Genomic DNA, 11,750 nt, shown 5'->3' with positions numbered 1-11,750 from the left:
TTGCAACAATAGTCAACAAAATCACAAAGGTGAGTTTTGTTGATTTTGACTGCCAGCTAATCGATGCTAACATGCTATTTACGGGCGGTGCTAAAGCGGACATGGCACAGAGATGTATGGCTAACCCGCAGATGCATTTGCAACGATAGTCAACGAAATCACAAAGGTGAGTTTTGTTGATTTTGACTGCCAGCTAATCGATGCTAACATGCTATGCTAATCGATGCTAACATGCTATTTACCGGCGGTGCTAAGGCAGACATGGCACAGAGATGTATGGATAACCTGCAGATGCATTTGCAACGATAGTCAACGAAATCACGAAGGTGAGTCTTGTTGATTTTGACTGCCAGCTAATCGATGCTAACATGCTACGCTAATGGATGCTAACATGCTATTTACCGGCGGTGCTAAAGCAGACATGGCACAGAGATGTATGGCTAACCCGCAGATGCATTTGCAACGATAGTCAACGAAATCACAAAGGTGAGTTTTGTTGATTTTGACTGCCAGCTAATCGATGCTAACATGCTACGCTAATCGATGCTAACATGCTATTTACCGGCGGTGCTAAAGCAGACATGGTACAGAGATGTATGGATAACCTGCAGATGCATTTGCAACGATTAAGTCAACGAAATCACAAAGGTGAGTTTTGTTGATTTTGACTGCCAGCTAATCGATGCTAACATGCCATCATAATCGATGCTAACATGCTATTTTACCGGCGGTGCTAAAGCAGACATGGCACAGAGATGTATGGATAACCTGCAGATGCATTTGCAACGATAGTCAACGAAATCACAAAGGTGAGTTTTGTTGATTTTGACTGCCAGCTAATCGATGCTAACATCCTACGCTAATCGATGCTAACATGCTATTTACCGGCGGTGCTAAAGCAGACATGGCACAGAGATGTATGGATAACCTGCAGATGCATTTGCAACGATAGTCAACGAAATCACAAAGGTGAGTTTTGTTGATGTTGACTGCCAGCTAATCCATGCTAACACGCAATGCTAATCGATGCTAACATGCTATTTACCAGCGGTGCTAAAGCAGACATGGCACAGAGATGTATGGATAACCTGCAGATGCATTTGCAACGATAGTCAACGAAATCACAAAGGTGAGTTTTGTTGATGTTGACTGCCAGCTAATCCATGCTAACACGCAATGCTAATCGATGCTAACATGCTATTTACCGGCGGTGCTAAAGCAGACATGGCACAGAGATGTATGGATAACCTGCAGATGCATTTGCAACGATAGTCAACGAAATCACAAAGGTGAGTTTTGTTGATTTTGACTGCCAGCTAATCGATGCTAACATGCTATTTACCGGCGGTGCTAAAGCAGACATGGCACAGAGATGTATGGCTAACCCGCAGATGCATTTGCAACGATAGTCAACGAAATCACAAAGGTGAGTTTTGTTGATTTTGACTGCCAGCTAATCGATGCTAACATGCTATGCTAATCGATGCTAACATGCTATTTTACCGGCGGTGCTAAAGCAGACATGGCACAGAGATGTATGGATAACCTGCAGATGCATTTGCAACGATTAAGTCAACGAAATCACAAAGGTGAGTTTTGTTGATTTTGACTGCCAGCTAATCGATGCTAACATGCTACGCTAATGGATGCTAACATGCTATTTACCGGCGGTGCTAAAGCGGACATGGCACAGAGATGTATGGCTAACCCGCAGATGCATTTGCAACGATAGTCAACGAAATCACAAAGGTGAGTTTTGTTGATGTTGACTGCCAGCTAATCGATGCTAACATGCTATGCTAATCGATGCTAACATGCTATTTTACCGGCGGTGCTAAAGCAGACATGGCACAGAGATGTATGGATAACCTGCAGATGCATTTGCAACGATTAAGTCAACGAAATCACAAAGGTGAGTTTTGTTGATTTTGACTGCCAGCTAATCGATGCTAACATGCTACGCTAATGGATGCTAACATGCTATTTACCGGCGGTGCTAAAGCAGACATGGCACAGAGATGTATGGATAACCTGCAGATGCATTTGCAACGATAGTCAACGAAATCACAAAGGTGAGTTTTGTTGATTTTGACTGCCAGCTAATCGATGCTAACATCCTACGCTAATCGATGCTAACATGCTATTTACCGGCGGTGCTAAAGCAGACATGGCACAGAGATGTATGGATAACCTGTAGATGCATTTGCAACGATAGTCAACGAAATCACAAAGGTGAGTTTTGTTGATTTTGACTGCCAGCTAATCGGTGCTAACATGCTACGCTAACGGATGCTAACATGCTATTTACCGGCGGTGCTAAAGCAGACATGGCACAGAGATGTATGGATAACCTGCAGATGCATTTGCAACGATAGTCAACAAAATCACAAAGGTGAGTTTTGTTGATTTTGACTGCCAGCTAATCGATGCTAACATCCTACGCTAATCGATGCTAACATGCTATTTACCGGCGGTGCTAAAGCAGACATGGCACAGAGATGTATGGATAACCTGCAGATGCATTTGCAACGATAGTCAACGAAATCACAAAGGTGAGTTTTGTTGATGTTGACTGCCAGCTAATCCATGCTAACACGCAATGCTAATCGATGCTAACATGCTATTTACCGGCGGTGCTAAAGCAGACATGGCACAGAGATGTATGGATAACCTGCAGATGCATTTGCAACGATAGTCAACAAAATCACAAAGGTGAGTTTTGTTGATTTTGACTGCCAGCTAATCGATGCTAACATCCTACGCTAATCGATGCTAACATGCTATTTACCGGCGGTGCTAAAGCGGACATGGCACAGAGATGTATGGCTAACCCGCAGATGCATTTGCAACGATAGTCAACGAAATCACAAAGGTGAGTTTTGTTGATGTTGACTGCCAGCTAATCGATGCTAACATGCTATGCTAATCGATGCTAACATGCTATTTTACCGGCGGTGCTAAAGCAGACATGGCACAGAGATGTATGGATAACCTGCAGATGCATTTGCAACGATTAAGTCAACGAAATCACAAAGGTGAGTTTTGTTGATTTTGACTGCCAGCTAATCGATGCTAACATGCTATGCTAATCGATGCTAACATGCTATTTTACCGGCGGTGCTAAAGCAGACATGGCACAGAGATGTATGGATAACCTGCAGATGCATTTGCAACTATATTACGTTTCCTTCCACCCACATTTAATGCGAAACAAACACTTACCAATCGACGGATTTAAGTTGCCCCAGTGTCAAAAGATGCGAAAGTCCTGATCGTTTGGTCCACACATTTTACCGGCGATGCTAACGCAGCTATTCGGCCATGCTATGGCTATGAATAGCGTTAATAGCTATTCGCTCAATAGCTTCAGTTTCTTCTTCAATATTTTCATACTCCAACCATCTGTTTCAATACATGCGTAATCTGTTCGCTGAAATCAGAGTTTGAATCCGAGCTAATGTCGCTATATCTTGCTGTGGTATTCCCATTGTTTGTTTACATTGGCAGCACTGTGTGACGTCACAGGGAAATGGCCAGTGTCTTCGCAAATAGAGAAAATTAAACACTTTAAAGCTTTTTTTAGGGATATTCGGAGACTGGTAAAATTTTGAAAAAAACTTAAAAAAATACAACAAGCCCCTGGGAACTGATTTTTATTGTTTTCAACCCTTTTGAAATTGTGATAATGTTCCCCTTTTAGAAACCAGCAGACTGCTGACTTTGTGCTTTTTGGGGCCCTAAACCAGACTTTGCCTACCAAATGACACATAGTGCAACTACACAACAAACACACACACAAAGTACGCTGCACAATAAATATAAGAAATTATTTAAAGCTGCAAGCAGCGATGGACTGGAGGACCACTTTGGCTGCTGCCCCCGCGACCCAAGCCCGGATAAGCAGATTATTAGACAGAGAACAAGTAGTATACACATGTGTTGTACATCAGTCTCATAGTAATAACAGTTGTAAAGTGGCTTGGGCATTTTATGTTTGTACAGTGAATGTATATGTACATGTGTATATGTATGTTTGTACAGTGAATGTATATGTACATGTATGTGTATATGTATGTTTGTACAGTAAATGTATATGTACATGTATGTGTATATGTATGTTTGTACAGTTAATGTATATGTACATGTATGTGTATATGTATGTTTGTACAGTGAATGTATATGTACATGTATGTGTATATGTATGTTTGTACAGTAAATGTATATGTACATGTATGTGTATATGTATGTTTGTACAGTGAATGTATATGTATATGTATGTGTATGTTTGTACAGTGAATGTATATGTACATGTATGTGTATATGTATGTTTGTACAGTGAATGTATATGTACATGTATGTGTATATGTATGTTTGTACAGTAAATGTATATGTACATGTATGTGTATATGTATGTTTGTACAGTTAATGTATATGTACATGTATGTGTATATGTATGTTTGTACAGTGAATGTATATGTACATGTATGTGTATATGTATGTTTGTACAGTAAATGTATATGTACATGTATGTGTATATGTATGTTTGTACAGTGAATGTATATGTATATGTATGTGTATGTTTGTACAGTGAATGTATATGTACATGTATGTGTATATGTATGTTTGTACAGTGAATGTATGTGTATATGTATGTTTGTACAGTGAATGTATATGTATATGTATGTTTGTACAGTGAATGTATATGTACATGTATGTGTATATGTATGTTTGTACAGTGAATGTATGTGTATATGTATGTTTGTACAGTAAATGTATATGTACATGTGTATATGTATGTTTGTACAGTGAATGTATATGTACATGTATACGTATGTTTGTAAAGTGAATGTACATGTATGTGTATATGTATGTTTGTACAGTAAATGTATATGTACATGTGTATATGTATGTTTTTACAGTGAATGTATATGTACATGTATGTGTATATGTATGTTTTTACAGTGAATGTATATGTTCATGTATATGTATGTTTGTACAGTGAATGTACATGTATGTGTATATGTATGGTTGTACAGTGAATGTATATGTACATGTATGTGTATATGTATGTTTGTACAGTGAATGTATATGTACATGTATGTGTATATATATGTTTGTGAACGGAAGGATTTTAAAGCATTTTAAATGTTAAATAAAAGTCTGCATACAAGAGAGCCACCACTATTTCCACCCATAAAATCCAATGAATAGCCTTACAAAAACCGCCAACAAAACTCCATTTTCATTTTGTGACTTGAATATTGACCAAATATTGGTGATATTGTTTTTATAAGTCAGGTCATTACAATGATTAAGAATTAAAAAAAAATATTCACTTTACCTTATCAGTAAATCTTCTTGGCATGCAGCGGAAGGGGAAGGGTCGGGAGGTAAAAAGTGTCGGCATTTCCTGAATGTTCCAAACCACACATTCCATGTTCTTTGTATTCCTTCTGTGGTTCGTAAGTTAATGAGTGGTTTGCAAATGGAGGATCATCATTTCCTCAGAGTACTTACCATTTGTTGTTTTCCCTGATGTAGACTTCCTCCAGGTTTATGGTGTAAACTTGAGAAACAAGCAGCCATCTTGAAAACCCACAAATAAGGCAAACCGTAAGAATCCAGAACTTCTGTATAAAAGAGAAAGAAGAACTAATTTGCATGTACGACAGAGAAACACAAATACTACTAGTTGGACTGAAGACAAGGACCTGATATGGACAACTCACCTCTTTTTCATTCCGGTCGAGATTTTCATGTACGTGTTTCTTTTTCATCCACCACCCAACTCTTGATTTCGCACATGATGTCCTGTGTGAGAAGAGAATGAGGCAAAAGCCATTAAATAGATGAAAACGAATATTAATATTAATTAATTTCTTAAATGCAAAGCATCCCGATGCAAATAATGACTACGCAAATCCCATAGGGGTGATGGAAAGATGGGCAGTGCCTGAGAGCTGCAGCCTGCCACCATGGCCCCGCACTCCCTTCCCTCTGTTGCTAGATATCTCGAGATGTACGTTGTAATATGTGTATGTGCTTTGCTAGGGAGGTTTTTTCCCACTCCAGACTGGGCCCCCTTAGGTGCCCAGTCTAGATTGTATTTTTTTACTCATCCTTCCCCAGCGTTTATATTTTCCCATCTCCTTGTGGTGACCCATCAGCGTTCCTGTTCTGTAAACCTGTACACCAGGGGTCACTAACGCGGTGCCCGCGGGCACCTGGTCGCCCGTAAGGACCAGATGAGTCGCCCGATGGCCTGTTCTAAAAATAGCTCAAATAGCAGCTATGGAGAGGTGGCGCCGACGGTCCGACAGAGAAGCAGGGCATGCTGGAGCCCAGCCCAAGATGGCGGCGAGGAGGCGGGGATGGCGAGCGAGCGGCAAGGCGAGGCGTGCCGGGAGCGATGCCACAAATAAGATCAGGTGTGCGGTTTGTGCACCTGTACACGATTAACCTATCTCCTCTCGCTGTTTAAAAGGGGAGAAGGAGGAGAGAACGGGGCTGGTGATGGTGCGGAGCGAGAGCAACCCATACAAGAAAGGAACAAGAGAGAGATGACAACACAAGCAGCAGCACGTGCAACCCGGAAGAGAGCGAGAGGCAGACGCAGACAACGGGAAGGCTGAAGAGCAACACGCAACAGACTTTTGTTAATTGACAAATAAAAGAAGTCTACACCTGCTCAAAACACATGTCCTTCCTTGGTGGTCCCTGGAACCCGCAAGACAGCTTGAGTGTTTCACAGCAGCACTTACCAGTGAGCTGCCTGTTTTTTTTTTTATATATTTTAACCAGCAAGCTGGTCTCGATTTGCTCGACATTTTTAATTCTAAGAGGGACAAAACTCAAATAGAACTTGAAAATCCAGGAAAATGTTTTAAAGACTTGGTCTTCACTTGTTTAAATAAATTTGTTTTTTTACTTTTCTTCTTATAACTTTCAGAAAGACAATTTTAGAGAAAAAATACAACCTTAAAAAACATTTTAGGATTTTTAAACACATACCTATTTAACTTTTTACGTGAGATTTTTTAAAAAATATTCTAAAAATAGCAACAATTCAAAAATCCTTTATAAATATATTTATTAAATAATACTTCAACAAGATATGAATACAAGTTCATAAACTGTGAAAAGAAATGCAACAATGCAATATTCAGTGTTGACAGATTTTTTGTGGACATGTTCCATAAATATTGATGTTAAAAATGAATTTTTTTGTGAAGAAATGTTTAGAATAAGTTGATGAATCCAGATGGATCTCTATTACAATCCCCAAAGTGGGCACTTTAAGTTGATGATTACTTCTATGTGGAGAAATATTTATTTTTATCCCTATTGAAACTGGTGCGTTTTATTCTTTCTTTATTATTCCGCACCTATGCGCTGTAATTTCACCCCCTTAACATGCTTCAAAACTCACCAAATTTTACACACACATCAGTATGGTCCGGCAGACCAATTTATTAGGCAACCAAACCCCAAAAACCAAAATTGCGCGCTTGCGCCCCCTAGGACCCTAAATAAACAAAAATTTTGCAAAACACTATTCAAAGCGAAATTTTCGCAAAAAATGCTATTTTTGCCTCTTTGAGCTGTAATTTGACACCCTTAAAATGCTTCAAAACTCACCAAACTTGGCACACACATCAGGACTGGCAGAAATTGCGATCTAATGAAAAAAAACAAAACAAAAAACTCAAAATTGCGCTCTAGCGCAATTTTTGAATAAAACACAGAAAAAACTGCTTCTAGGAAGAAAACACAGACGAAACTGCTTGTAACTTCCGGTAGGAATGTCGGAGAGACCTGAAACTAAAACTTCTATGTAGGTCTCCCTTAGACCTACATTTTGAAATTGACATCCTTCAGCAAAAATCAACAGGAAGTTAAAAATTACCCCTTCAAAATAAAAGTTTTGTAAACACACGTCACCTTTTTTCAAAATGTATCTCCTCTGAGCGCGTTTGTCGTTTTGGCTTCAAACTCGCACAGGAGAGAGATTGAACCCATCCATCCATCCATTTTCTACCGCTTATTCCCTTTTGGGGTCGCGGGGGGCGCTGACGCCTATCAGCTACAATCGGGCGGAAGGCGGGGTACATCCTGGACAAGTCGCCACCTCATCGATTGAACCTTTCTGATTAAAAGTATAGAACAGAGTTTTGATTACTGCTCCGGTTTTGATTTTAAGCACCTTCAAAGAACCCCTGCGCAAAGTTACCTAAAAAATGTAATTTTTGCCTCTTGGAGCTGTAATTTGACCCCTTTAAAATGTTTCAAAGTGCAAGTTAAAGCTCTACTATACAAAGCGAAAGCCATTTATCAACAACATCCAGAAACGCTGATCTGTAATTTGACCCCCTTACCATGCTTTAAAACTCACCAAATTTTACACACACATCAGGACTGGTGAAAATTGCCATCTAACAAAAAGCCAAACCCTAAAAATCTAAATTGCGCTCTAGCGCCCCCTAGGAAAAAACCCAGACAAAACTGCATGTAACTTCTGTTAGAAATGTCGTAGAGACATGAAATAAAAACCTCTATGTTGGTCTGACTTAGACCAGGGCTTGTGTGGCGGCGGCAGCAGCCAAAGGCGGACCCGACCAACGCTGCTTGCAGCTTTAATTTAGAGTTGAATCACTTGTTTATTTTTCAACAACTTTTTAGTTATTTTTATATCTTTTTTTCCCAAATAGTTCAGGAAAGACCACTACAAATGAGCAATATTTTGCACTGTTATACAATTTAATAAATCAAAAACTGATGACATAGTGCTGTATTTTACTTCTTTATCTCTTTTTTTCCAACCAAAAATGCTTTGCTCTGATTAGGGGGTACTTGAATTAAAAACATTTTCACGGGGGGTACATCACTGAAAAAAGGTTGAGAACCACTGCCTTACTAGATCATGACAAAATTCCCCCTGGGTTGACTCGCCCTACAGTCACACTTTTCAGGATGGATATTCCCCATTGACAGTTGAAGCAGAAGAAGCCAACGGGCGCCGGGGGGGGGGGGGGTCGGGCAAAATTGGAAAGAGCGGGGAGCTAATTGGAAGTTGGTTCGTTAGGTGTAAATTACAGAATCTTCCTCAGGCTCTTTGAACAATGTAGCCAAGCGGAATATTCGCAGAACTAATTATTCATTCTTATTGGATTAAAAAAAATTGAGCAATAGGGCTGCAAATCTTTGGGTGTCCCACGATTTGATTCAATATTAATTCTCGGGTCAGAATTCGAATCAAAATCGATTTTTTTTCCCCAATTCAACACGATTCTCCATTCGAAAACGATTTTCATTCAATACATCGGATTTAAGCAAGATAGAATAGGTCTTTATTGTCATTGCACAAGTATGACGAAACTTTGTTTTCAGCACAAACCTGTTCAAGATTAGACAAACAAACAGTGTACAGAGTTACAGAACAAGAACGCTGATGGGTCGCCATAAGGTGAAGTGAATTATATTTATATAGCGCTTTTCTCTAGTGACTCAAAGCGCTTTACATAGTGAAACCCAATATCTAAGTCACATTTAAACCAGTGTGGGTGGCACTGGGAGCAGGTGGGTAAAGTGTCTTGCCCAAGGACACAACGGCAGTGACTAGGATGGCGGAAGCGGGAATCGAACCTGCAACCCTCAAGTTGCTGGCACGGCCACTCTACCAACCGAGCTATACCACCCCACAGAAGGTAAGATGGGAAAAAGGTAAACGCTGGGGAGGGATGAGTAAAAAAAATACAATCTAGACTGGGCTCCTCAGGGCGCCCAGTCTGGAGTGGAACAAAAAAAACCTCCATAGCAAAGCACTTTTTTTTTTTTTTTTGGGATAGATTTACCCCAGTCTGCTAAAATGCAGGGAGAGTAGTAGAGTTTGGAAAAAGCTTTCATAATTGTAAAGGAAAATGTTTTATCAACTGATTGCAATAATGCAAATTATTATATATAATGCAACCCTCAAGTTGCTGGCACGGCCACTCTACCAACCGAGCTATACCGCCCCACAGAAGGTAAGATGGGGAAAAGGTAAACGCTGGGGAAGGATGAGTAAAAAAATACGATCTAGACTGGGCTTCTAAGGGGGCCCAGTCTGGAGTGGAACAAAAAAAACCTCCAGAGCAAAGCACTTTTTTTTTTCTTTTTTTTTGGATAGATTTACCCCAGTCTGCTAAAATACACACAGAGTAGTAGATTTTTGTAAAAAGCTTTTATAATTGTAAAGGACAATGTTTTATCAACTGATTGCAATAATGCAAATTATTATATATAATGCAACCCTCAAGTTGCTGGCACGGCCGCTCTACCAACCGAGCTATACAGCCCCACAGAAGGTAAGATGGGGAAAAGGTAAACGCTGGGGAAGGATGAGTAAAAAAAATACAATCTAGACTGGGCTCCTAAGGGCGCCCAGTCTGGAGTGGAACAAAAAAAAACTCCATAGCAAAGAATTTTTTTTTTTTTTGGATAGATTTACCCCAGTTTGCTAAAATGTAGGGAGGGTAGTAGAGTTTGGAAAAAGCTTTTATAATTGTAAAGGAAAATGTTTTATCAACTGATTGCAATAATGCAAATTATTATATATAATGCAACCCTCAAGTTGCTGGCACGGCCACTCTACCAACCGAGCTATACAGCCCCACAGAAGGTAAGATGGGGAAAAGGTAAACACTGGGGAAGGAGGAGTAAAAAAAAATACAATCTAGACTGGGCTCCTAAGGGCGCCCAGTCTGGAGTGGAACAAAAAAAACCTCCATAGCAGAGCACTTTTTTTTTTTTGGATAGATTTACCCCAGTTTGCTAAAATGTAGGGAGAGTAGTAGAGTTTGGAAAAAGCTTTTATAATTGTAAAGTAAAATGTTTTATCAACTGATTGCAATAATGCAAATTATTATATATAATGCAACCCTCAAGTTGCTGCCACGGCCGCTCTACCAACCAAGCTATACCGCCCCACAGAAGGTAAGATGGGGAAAAGGTAAATGCTGGGCAAGGATGAGTAAAAAAAATACAGTCTAGACTGGGCTTCTAAGGGCGCCCAGTCTGGAGTGGAACAAAAAAAACCTCCGTAGCAAAGCACTTTTTTTTTTTGGGATAGATTTACCCCAGTTTGCTAAAATGTAGGGAGAGTAGTAGAGTTTGGAAAAAGCTTTTATTATTGTAAAGGAAAATGTTTTATCAACTGATTGCAATAATGCAAATTACTATATATATTGCAACCCTCAAGTTGCTGGCACGGCCACTCTACCAACCGAGCTATACCGCCCCACAGAAGGTAAGATGGGGAAAAGGTAAACACTGAGGAAGGATGAGTAAAAAAAATACAATCTAGACTGGGCTCCTAAGGGCGCCCAGTCTGGAGTGGAACAAAAAAAAACCTCCATAGCAAAGCACTTTTTTGGGGGGGGGGGGATATATTTACCCCAGTTTGCTAAAATGTAGGGAGAGTAGTAGAGTTTGGAAATAGCTTTTATAATTGTAAAGGAAAATGTTTTATCAACTGATTGCAATAATGCAAATTATTATATATAATGCAACCCTCAAGTTGCTGGCACGGCCACTCTACCAACCGTGCTATACCGCCCCACAGAAGGTAAGATGGGGAAAAGGTAAACGCTGGGGAAGGAGGAGTAAAAAAAATACAATCTAGACTGGGCTCCTAAGGGCGCCCAGTCTGGAGTGGAACAAAAAAAACCTCCATAGCAGAGCACTTTTTTTTTTGGGATAGATTTACCCCAGTT

At 39.9% G+C, this 11,750-nt stretch overlaps 1 long non-coding RNA gene across 1 annotated transcript in view; it reads right to left on the bottom strand.

Annotated features, from left to right (window-relative positions):
• LOC133537802 (uncharacterized) overlaps window positions 1-11,750 on the bottom strand; it is a 190,622-nt gene that overhangs the window by 119,626 nt on the left and 59,246 nt on the right. The window contains exons 3-5 of the long non-coding RNA XR_009802845.1: window positions 5,730-5,811; window positions 5,518-5,630; window positions 5,342-5,410 (exon numbers count right to left, since the gene is read on the bottom strand). This is a non-coding gene — a long non-coding RNA (uncharacterized LOC133537802). The remainder of the gene's footprint in view (window positions 1-5,341; window positions 5,411-5,517; window positions 5,631-5,729; window positions 5,812-11,750) is intronic.

The sequence above is a fragment of the Nerophis ophidion genome, linkage group LG19 (assembly GCF_033978795.1).
Source record: "Nerophis ophidion isolate RoL-2023_Sa linkage group LG19, RoL_Noph_v1.0, whole genome shotgun sequence".
NCBI classification, from domain to species: Eukaryota; Metazoa; Chordata; class Actinopteri; order Syngnathiformes; family Syngnathidae; genus Nerophis; species Nerophis ophidion.
This window is presented reverse-complemented; position numbering and strand designations above follow the sequence as displayed.